The sequence below is a fragment of the Chionomys nivalis genome, chromosome 22, assembly GCF_950005125.1.
Source record: "Chionomys nivalis chromosome 22, mChiNiv1.1, whole genome shotgun sequence".
NCBI classification, from domain to species: Eukaryota; Metazoa; Chordata; class Mammalia; order Rodentia; family Cricetidae; genus Chionomys; species Chionomys nivalis.
In genome coordinates this window covers 29,641,743-29,652,172 of record NC_080107.1, presented here as the reverse complement: position 1 = coordinate 29,652,172, position 10,430 = coordinate 29,641,743, and the positions used below count along the sequence as shown (strand labels likewise).

Sequence of the window (10,430 nt, the reverse complement as noted above, 5' to 3'; positions counted from 1 at the left end):
TATTGTCATTTTGAGTTTTAAAAAATAATTGAATATGGACAGTTTCATGGGATTGAACCTACTAAGACAACAAAATTATAGCATACCTTGTTTATGTTGTTGAGTTTGTTCATTTTGAGTAGATTTGGATGTATTTTTCCCTTTTGTTGTCAATGGTTATTTGTAATTTTAAAATGTTTGTTTTTATCAAATAAGTTCATTTTTATTGAATGCCAAGAAGAGTTGGTATAGCCAATTTAAAGAGAACATGTGAAAGTGAATTTTTTTAATAGCAGTGAATCAACAACAGAGGAAGATGGACTCAAACCCTGGGTTGACGAACTGACTCAACCTGTAATTCTTTTGGTGCCCTCTCCAACCTCACATAATTTTCTAGAACTTGGGGATTTTTCTTATCATACATTTATATTGCAGATTTCTCTGGCACCTGGGAGCTTAAAATCTCAGGATATTTGATGGTCAATATACATAATAATATTAGTTGAGAAAATAGTAGCCAACATTAAAAACATATTTCTTTTCTGTGCCAGGCACTGTTAGGCACTAATCTAAGTACTTTACATATTGACTCATTTAATCTGTTGGGTTGCTTCTTTGATGTTTATATTCAGTTTTCTGCCTTTCACTTTGGGGAGATGAATTGGTTATCAAAGCTGTCAAATCAGAAGGAGTAAATATTAGAAATAGTGATTTGCAACATCATAGGCAGATATTGGAAGAAACCAGGAGAATAAATGGCCCATTCAGTTTAAGAAAGACAGTGAACACTGCTGAAGTTATATCAACTTCACTATGATTTCCTACTGAAGCAAAACTTTTCCCTATAACTACTGTGGATCAAAATAAAGAACACCAGGTTAACAAAATTCAATCAAGCACAAAGATAAATAATATATGTTTTCAATTGTGTGTGGAAGCTAAAAGTTTATCTCACAGAATGAAAACAGTATTACCAAAGCCTTCCAAGGGTTCAGACGAGGAAAAGAGGAAATAGGGAGAAGAATGGATGATTAATGAACACAGGGTTCTACAACAGGTAAATGAATATTTCAAAAAGACACAATCTTAAAAGATCCCAATGCACAGGACTGACAAATGTTCCCCAGTGAGACATTCTAGTTTCCCTCATCTGGTTGTTTACAAGCGTTGAAATGTGTCTGGAGTACATTTAGATAGTGACGGTCCGTAGCTATAGCGGCTACATTCTTGACTTACTAGTGTTTCCATCTTTCAGTTGGTTTATCAATACATGAACACTATTCAATCTGTAATTAAAATATAAAGTCAAGACAGCTTTTTACTTTTAATAGGTGGGAAAAACAAATTCTATCTGTTCACTAATTACTAGGGTCTTGAAATGTAAAACTTTAAAAATCATCCAGTTTACCAGCTTGACCATGTGTAATGTTTGTTCTCTGTCAACACTAGACAGGGTTTTTATATCATGTTTGCTCTTCTCTTTTCCTCCAGATCATCCAAAAACAGCCAAGCATCATTCCTTCTAAAACTTCTCTCTCCCCTTAATAAATCCATACTCTTCTTTATCCCATTGGTGCCTACATACTTTCATACATTTACATGTATACCTTAGTTTTTAGTTCTCCTTTCTGTTGCTTTCATAATGAATCATGAACAAGGCTATTAAAGAAAGAGTATATTGGGGGCTCACAGTTTCAGAGGATTAGAATGCATGGACATTATGCAGGGAGTGTGGCAGCAGGCAGGTGTAGCAGGAACAGTGGCCAAGCACTCACACCTCACTTCACAGGCTATAGACAAGAGAGCTAACAGGGAATTGCCTGGACTTTGAAACCTCAAAGCCTGCTTCTAGTGACAACCACTTTGTACAAGGCCACACCCCAATACTTCTCAAACAGTTCCACTAGGGAACAAGTCTTCAAGTATATTAGCCTATGGGGGACGTTCTCATTCAAACCACCATACTTACTAAAAACATCTTCTTTATGTGCCTTGCATAGTTCTTCCCTTTTCTTTTATTATTTCTTACATTTTTGATTGCATGTATTGGTTATAATTTTTAAGTTTCAGTAATTTTGGTATTACAGAGAAAACTAAGGATGTAGAAAACTGGCACATTCTGTTTGAACATCATACCGATATTTCTTAATATACCATTTACCATACCAGCAGTAAATGGCTCTTCATAGTACAGTTTTCACATCACAGACAAGACTCATGAATTTTTAATTTAATTTATTTATTTATTTGCTGTGTGTGTATGTGTTTAATTGTACTGTTAGGGTAGATCTTTCTATTTCAGTTGAACTAATCAAGACAGTTGATCACAAGGTTGGCCAGAGGCTAACCTGAACACAAAAATTCTTCACAGAACCGCTAAAAGACTTTTCTCCTAGATTAATCTTGATCCTGTCAATCTAGTTAAGAATCATTGTTAACTGTCACAGTTTATAAAAAAGTAGATTTTGTATATAAAATTTTAAAATACTAACTAGCATTTAGATGTGTGTATACAAGATGGAAATAAATTTGTCTTGATAATTTCTTGGCATACAGTCATATTGTCTATTCTCTTAGGTTTTTTCTTTACTACTAACTAATGACCATTTTAAAAGCCTCCCCCTAAGAGGCAGTCGGATCTGAAAGAGTTTGAGGACAGACTGGTTTACAAAAAAAAAACTCCCCCATGTAATAATAAGTTAAGGACGTTTTATAATAATGTGTGATTGGATGTCATACATGTCTGGGTGTAAGGAGCCAGAAAAGGGTATTGGATCCGTTGGAACTGGAGTTACAGACACTTATGAGTTGCTAGACATGAGTGCTGGGAAACTAGCTTGGGTCCTCTTACCCACTAAACCGTCTCTCCAACCCTCTAGGTGAAAAGTGGCACAAAAGACCTAAAGAGTGGCTTAACTTTTAAGTCATATTTATACCTTACTTTTTACATTTAGGAATACCACAATACTTTTTTCATATAGGTATATTAATAGAAAATAGTTCTGTGATCAAAATTTGGAAAATAAATTCTTCCAGTATGTGTGACATTTCTCCAAGTCTCTAAGAGCATACTGTTTCATATAAAACCATTTGACATTATGATGATTAAAAATCATTATGTTGAGCCATGTAGATGAGTTCCTGAGATTCATTTTTGTGTCACTTGTGTTAACCCACAGTTGTGCAAGCCTGAGAAGTCAGACCCTTTGGTCCCTCTTCATTCATTTGTGAGATTCTTCCACTACTCTTCCCCGTATCGCTTATATATCAGCCAATCAGTCATCATGTCCTGGAATTCTTCTAATCGTGTATTTTTGATTACTTCTTATAATTTTGAAATTATAATAACATCATTTTTCCTTTCCTTTCCTCATTCCAGACTCTCCTTTATAACTGTCCTTCTTTACTTCAAATTCCTGACCTCTTTTTTCATTAACTGTTCTTACATGCATATATGCACACATATACACTCCAAATAATTTAAATGTCCGCAGTACCTTTTATCTACGTGCTGTTTCATGTTTTGCCTGCTTGAGACTATTTCTTTTTTTTTTTTATTCTTTTTTAATTAAAATTTCCAACTGCTCCCCGTTTCCCATTTCCCTCCCCTCCTCCCACACATTGCCCCCTCCCCCCACTCCCCTCCCCATCCCCACTCCTCTTCTCCTCCCCCCAGTCCATTCCCCCTCCCTCTCGATACTGAAGAGCAGTCCAAATTCCCTGCCCTACAGGAAGACCAAGGTCCTCCCACTTCCATCCAGGCCCAGGAAGGTGAGCATAAAAACAGGCTAAGCTCCCACAAAGCCAGTTCATGTATTAGGATCGAAGCCTAGTGCCATTGTCCTTGGCTTCTCATCAGCCTTCATTGTCCGCCATGTTCAGAGAGTCCAGTTTCAACCCATGCTTATTCAGTCCCAGTCCAGCTGGCCTTGAAGAGCTCCCAATAGATCAGTTCCACTGTCACAGTGGGTGGGTGCACGCCTCGTGGTCCTGATTTCCTTGCTCATGTTCTCCCTCCTTCTGCTCCTCATTTGGACCTTAAGAGCTCAGACCATTGCTCCAATTTGGGTCTCTGTCTCTCTCTCGATCTATCGCCAGTTGAAAGTTCCTGTGCCATTCTCCTTGGCCTCTCGTCAGCTCTCATTGTCCGCCACATTCCGAGAGTCCGGTTTTATCCCATGTTTTTTCAGTAGCAGTCCAGCTGACCTTGGTGAGCTCCCAATAGATCGGCCCCACTGTCTCAGTGGTTGGGTGCACCCCTCATGGTCCTGACTTCCTTGTTCATGTTCTCTCTCCTTCTGCTCCTCATTATAACCTTGGGAGCTCAGTCCGGTGCTCCAGTGTGGGTCTCTGGCTCTATCTCCATCCATCGCTAGATGAAGGTTCTATGGCGATATGCAAGATATTCATCAGTATGATTATAGGATAGGTTCATTTCAGGTTCCCTATCCTCAGGTGCCCCAATGAACTAACTGGGGACATTGCCCTGGGCATCTGGTAGCCATTCCAAGTTCAAGTCTCTTGCCACCCCTTAGGTGGCTCCCTTACCTAAGGTATGAGTTTCCCTGCTCCCCTATCCAACCTTCCTTTATCCCCAATCACCCCGATTCCCCCAGTTCCCCTCATCCTCTCCTTCACACTTTTCTCTCCCCATCACCCCTCATCCCCATCCCACCTCACCCCCAAGATTCCAATTTTTTGCCCATCAGTCATGCTCAACCTCCTTAGGGATCAGAGAAATGCAAATCAAAACAACTTTGAGATATCATCTTACACCTGTCAGAATGGCTAAAATAAAAAACACCAAGGATAGCCTTTGCTGGAGAGGTTGTGGAGAAAGGGGTACCCTCATCCATTGCTGGTGGGACTGCAAACTTGTGCAACCACTTTGGAAATCAGTGTGGCGGTTTCTCAGAAAAATTGGGATCAACCTACCCCTGGACCCAGCAATACCACTCTTGGGAATATACCCAAGAGATGCCCTATCATATGACAAAAGCATTTGTCCAACTATGTTCATAGCAGCATTATTTGTAATAGCCAGAACCTGGAAGCAACCTAGATGCCCTTCAATGGAAGAATGGATGAAGAAATTGTGGAATATATACACATTAGAGTACTACTCTGCGGTAAAAAACAATGACTTCTCGAATTTTGCATGCAAATGGATGGAAATAGAAAATACGATCCTTAGTGAGGTAACCCAGACCCAAAAAGAAGAACATGGGATGTACTCACTCATAATTGGTTTCTAGCCATGGATAGGAGCCACTGAGTCTATAATTTGTGATCCTAAAGAAGCTAAACAAGAGGGTAAACCCAAGGAAAAACATATAGATATCCTCCCAGCTATGGGAAATAGACATGACTGATGAGACTATTTCTTCATGTGCTTCTCTGTACAAGACGCCAGTTTGCTAAAGTGCCAGTTTCATTTTTGAAGTTTTCCTTAGATCTTCAATGGGACTTACCTTAGTTTTCATTACTAATTATTAGATTAATGGTATATTGAATTGATACTAAGTTTTGACCAGTGGCTATCATTTTTATTGTCACTAGTTTATAGAGATCATCATCTTATTCCATTGTTTCCTCCTTTTAAGACTTGTTTATACTTATCATAACTTGTTAATGAATTTTTTTCTTTCTTTTTATTGAATTTTTCATTATAAAATCCATATTTGTTCTTATAATGGTCAGGGATGAAACCAGAACTCAGTCTCTCAACTTCCTCAAAAAATTATCTGATTCTTTGTCAGTAGATGCTGAAACAAGGTCCATGCCTGTTGTTCTTAACTGCTCAATTTAAGGCAATGAAACGGGAGCTGAGTTGAAGTTTTCTTCTTTACCCAACAAGAAGGAAATATTTGCTGATCACATTAATCTTACAGGCAAGAAGAAAACAGCTTTGTAAACCCTTCAAGCTTCTTTAGACTGCTGTTTTTGTCTTCCAATTTTAATTCTGACTTCAAGGTACTTTTATTTTTTATAAGTCAGCTTTTGTGTAAACAAGTGATATTTTTCTGATTCCGTTTAAATAGTGTTTTATGTATAGGTAATAAAGTAATTGTTTGCCCCCAACTTTGCTACTTAAGCTTAATACAATTCAGCTGAAAGTAATTGATATTTTCAAAGTTTCGAACAAGTTTATAGACATAGGCGTCAAAGGAGGAAATGAAGATTTAGAAAGTAGTAGCCTAAGCTTTATGCTCAGTGGGTAAGGAAGCTAATGTGTCATTGCCACGTGTATCATCCAAAATGCCTTCAAACATCATGTATGCACACTTAAACTTTTCTATGGTGAAAACTTTTTTATTATTCATAATTTTTAAATTAATTTTACATAGCAACCACAGTTTCCCCTCCTTCTTCTCTTGTTCCCTTCCCCTGCCTCCCTTTTACCTCCACCCCCCCCCATCCACTCCTCCATCTCCATTCAGAAGGAGTAAGACCTCCCATGGGAGTCAACAAAGCATGGCATCTCATCATAAGGAATAGGTTCCAAAGAGTCAGCTCATGCATCATGGACAGGTTCTGGTCCCACAGCTAGGGGCCCTACAAAAGACCAAGCTACACAACTGTCACCCAGATGCAGAGGGCTTAGGTCAGTGCCATGATGGCTCCCTAGCTGTCCATCCGAGTCTGTGAGCTCCCACAAGCTGTCAACTGTCTCTGTGGGTTTCCCTATCATGTTCTTGACCCTCCTTTTGCTCATAAAATTCCTCACCCTCTCTTTAACTGGGCTACCAGCGCTCAGCCTAGTGCTTGGCTGTGGATCTCTGTTTACTACCATCAGGTACTGGATGAAGGCTTTATGATGACAATTAGGGTAGTCACCAATCTGATTACAAGTTGTCAGTTCAGGTACCCTCTCCACTGTTGCTAGGAGTCTTGTCTAGGATCATCCTCGTGGGTTTCTGGGAGTTTCCTGGGATCAGGTTTCTCCCTAATTCGATAAGGGCCCCTCCTCTATCAATATATTTCTTTTATTGCTCTTGTCCTCTGCCAGCCACCGAGTCGACCATCCTGATCCTTCATGTTCCCATCCCCCTTCCCTCCCCTCTACTCTCCTCTACTCCCAGTTTACCTAGGAAACCTCATCCATTTCCTCTTCCCAAGGAGATCCATGCACCCCTCTTAGGTTCTCCTTGTTACCTAGCTTCTCTGTGGCTGAGGTTTGTAATCTGGTTATCTTTGTTTTACATCTAATATCCACTTATAAGTGAGTGCATACCATATTTGTCTTTCTGGCTCTGGGTTACCTCACTCAGAATGATTTTTTTTTCTAGTTTCATCCATTTGCCTGCAAATTTTATGATTATCGCTGTTTTTTTACTGCTAAGTAATACTCCATCCTATAGATATATCACATTTTCTTTATCCATTCTTTGGTTGACGGGCATCTGGATTGTTTCCAGGTTCTGGTTATTATAAATAAGACTGCTATGAATATATATGAGCAAGTGTCCTTGTGGTATGATTGAACATCCTTTGGAGTATATGCCCAAGACTAGTTTTGCTAGGTCTTGAGGTAGATTGATTCTCAATTTTCTGAGAAACCGTCATACTGATTTCCAAAGTGACTGTATAAGTTTACACTCCTACCAGCAATGGAGGAGTATTCCCTTTACTCCACATCCTCTCCTACAGAGACTGTCATTAGCGTTTTTGATCTTGCCCATTCTGACAAGGCTAAAATGGTATCCGAGTCATTTTGATTTTCATTTCCCCAATAGCTAAGAATGTTGAACACTTTTTATAGTGTATCTCAGCCATTTGAGATTTCATTCTGGAGGTATCACCATCCCCAACTTCAAGCTCTACTATATAGCTATAGTAGTAAAAACAGCTTGGTGTTGACATAAAAACAGACATGTAAACAAATTGAACCAAATTGAAGACCCTGACATAATCCATAAGCCCATGAACAACTGAATTTTTACAAAGAAGCCATAATATACAATGGAAAAAAGAAAACATCTTCAACAAATGGTGCTGTAAACTGGATGTCCACGTCTAGAAGAATGCAAGTATTCTACTATATATCTGTAAGACGTCTTAAAAACAGACATGCAAAGTTCTTACAGTTTGTGTTTGAGGATGATTTTCACTCAGTTCCCCTTAGTAAATAGCTACCTCATTTTCTCCATCTCACTGCGTTTCCCCTCTATGCTGTTTCACCATACAGTGGTGATTCTTGGTTAGGACCATACCACAAACCACACAGATTTGTGGCTCTGTATAATTCTGTATGTATGTGTGTGCATATGCCAGAATACTTAATTTTTATACTCATCATTTTACTTATTTTTCTATTATAATATATATTTTTCTTATTTTCTCTTAAGTAAGATTTTAAGATTTAGAACTATACAAACCAAACTTATTTAACTCCATTCTTTCTAGGATGCTATATTCTCGTGATTAATTAGACTTCCTAACATCTATGTAATGACACATTGTGAGGATAACATATTACAAAGTATTAAATCTATATAACATACTTCGTATTTATCCCATGTGACTTTCATCTACAAATTCAAATTTAGTTATTATTCTCTCCTGGATATTTTATCTGCTTTAAAGCTGGCTACTAAGGACTAAATCTCTATACCCAGTGACTCATTTGAAGGTCCTATTGCTGAATATCTTGTGCCATGACTGCCTTCCATTGTATGTCAGTACTTCATATAATGCCTGAATAAAATAAGCACCTATAAATACTGGTGAACAAGTATGAAGTGTTGGAAGTGTCAAAGGATGGAGAAAGTATTTAGCACTCTACCTGGCTAGTAGACACAAAAACCATACTATTCTTATCAACAATTTAACAGTTTTTTTGGTATATCTCCTTAAAGTATATGAAGTAAGCATGAAAACAGTATACTGTTCTCTCATGATTAATCAATATGCTCTGAAGAACAAGATAAGCAATACCCTAATCCTTCTATGCTTTGTCAAAGGCTCATTGATGTTGCTGGCAGACAATGAGATGGGTTTTGGTCCCAGGTTCTTCTAAATCAGATGTGCCCATGTTCTTTTTTAACAGAGAGAAGCAGCACTCCCTTGCTGAGCACAGTGCACCTGAACATTTACCACCATTACACTGCTGGAGCTTACACTTGCTATGTTTGTCCCAATCTCTCTCCAGAAGGTAGGAATGACGTTTGGGCTCCATTGGTTTTTTTATAACAGTTATGATTCTCTTGTCTTCGTTAAACATGAAAGCTTCTGGTATCTGAAATGCCAGTGCCTTCAAATGGTTTTTTAAAAGTGTATAAACCTGTTGTCTTTAAGGAATATTTCTATTATAAGGTTGGTTAAAACTCACTGTAGAGTTTGTAATGCAGAAAAATGTAGTACTGACACATACAACCCTGACATAGGACTCTTGGTTTTTTCTAACATTCTTTGCTGAGTTAATCGATGATTATGTGTAATAGATGTCTGTGTGTTTATGACTGAGACTAGTAATTGTAGGTCGTAAATGTTCTATGACTACACTGCCTCTTTTACTTGGCGATTTTTTGCAACATTTTTTTTTGTATCAGTAACTGTTGTTAACATCATTATTTTTAAGCATGGTGTAATATTTCATCTTAATAATAAGACCATAAAATATGGAACTTCTTTCTTGTAATTGTACTTCATACATTTCCAGTTTTCTCTGCTAAGCATGACATGTATGTATGTATGTATATATATATATATACATACATACATACATACATATATCTTGTGCATATTTTGTGTTGGTGTCTGATGATTTGAGATGATTTCCAAGAGTACATGTTCTTTGTTCTGAAGCACAGACTCCTAAATTTAGATATGCCCATTTACAGAAGCACAGCTATGCTTCAAATTCCACTGAATGTTTTTGGAATGCTAATTTATGGTATATTCTTTGAAATCACATTGGTTTGTCAAGGGTCAGTAAATCTACCAGTTTGCATCTCAGTGACACTTTATAAGAGTACCCCTTTCTCTATAGTTCTGTATACTGTTGTGTTAGCTGTTTTTATTCTTAAACCTAACGAAAGTGTATGACATTTTAATTTTTATATTATCACAAGTAAAATGAACATTAATTTTCATTTCAATTTTTCATTCTTTTATGAATGTCACATTTTTCCCCATGCTGACACTTTGGAGAAGTGGTTTTTTTTTTTAATGAGAAAAAGAATCGTAATAAAAAATATTAAATAATACTGAAAGTTGTGGCTCACACTTACAATCCCAATATTTGAGAGGGTGAGGCAACAGGATTGCCATGCATTTAAGGCAAGCCTTGATACATAGTGGGTTCCAGGCCAGCCTTGGCTACAACGAAGAAAACACCCTAATTCAGAAGACAAACATTAAATCTGTAAATATTACAGACAGTAATATGCCTTCTGAGTGTGTGCGTGAGTGCATGTGGCTCTATTTGTATGTTTGTGTGTGTGTTTGTG

General features: G+C 37.7%; 1 protein-coding gene across 3 annotated transcripts in view; it reads left to right on the top strand.

Annotated features, from left to right (window-relative positions):
• The first annotated feature begins 9,026 nt into the window (after positions 1–9,026).
• The window catches only part of Mbd5 (methyl-CpG binding domain protein 5), a 124,730-nt gene continuing 123,326 nt past the window's right edge, over positions 9,027–10,430 (top strand). For 2 of the 3 annotated variants that reach the window (XM_057754462.1, XM_057754464.1), the window contains exon 1: positions 9,027–9,133. The gene's annotated coding sequence lies outside the window, so the exon portion shown is untranslated. The remainder of the gene's footprint in view (positions 9,134–10,430) is intronic. The other variant, XM_057754463.1, reaches the window with a different exon arrangement.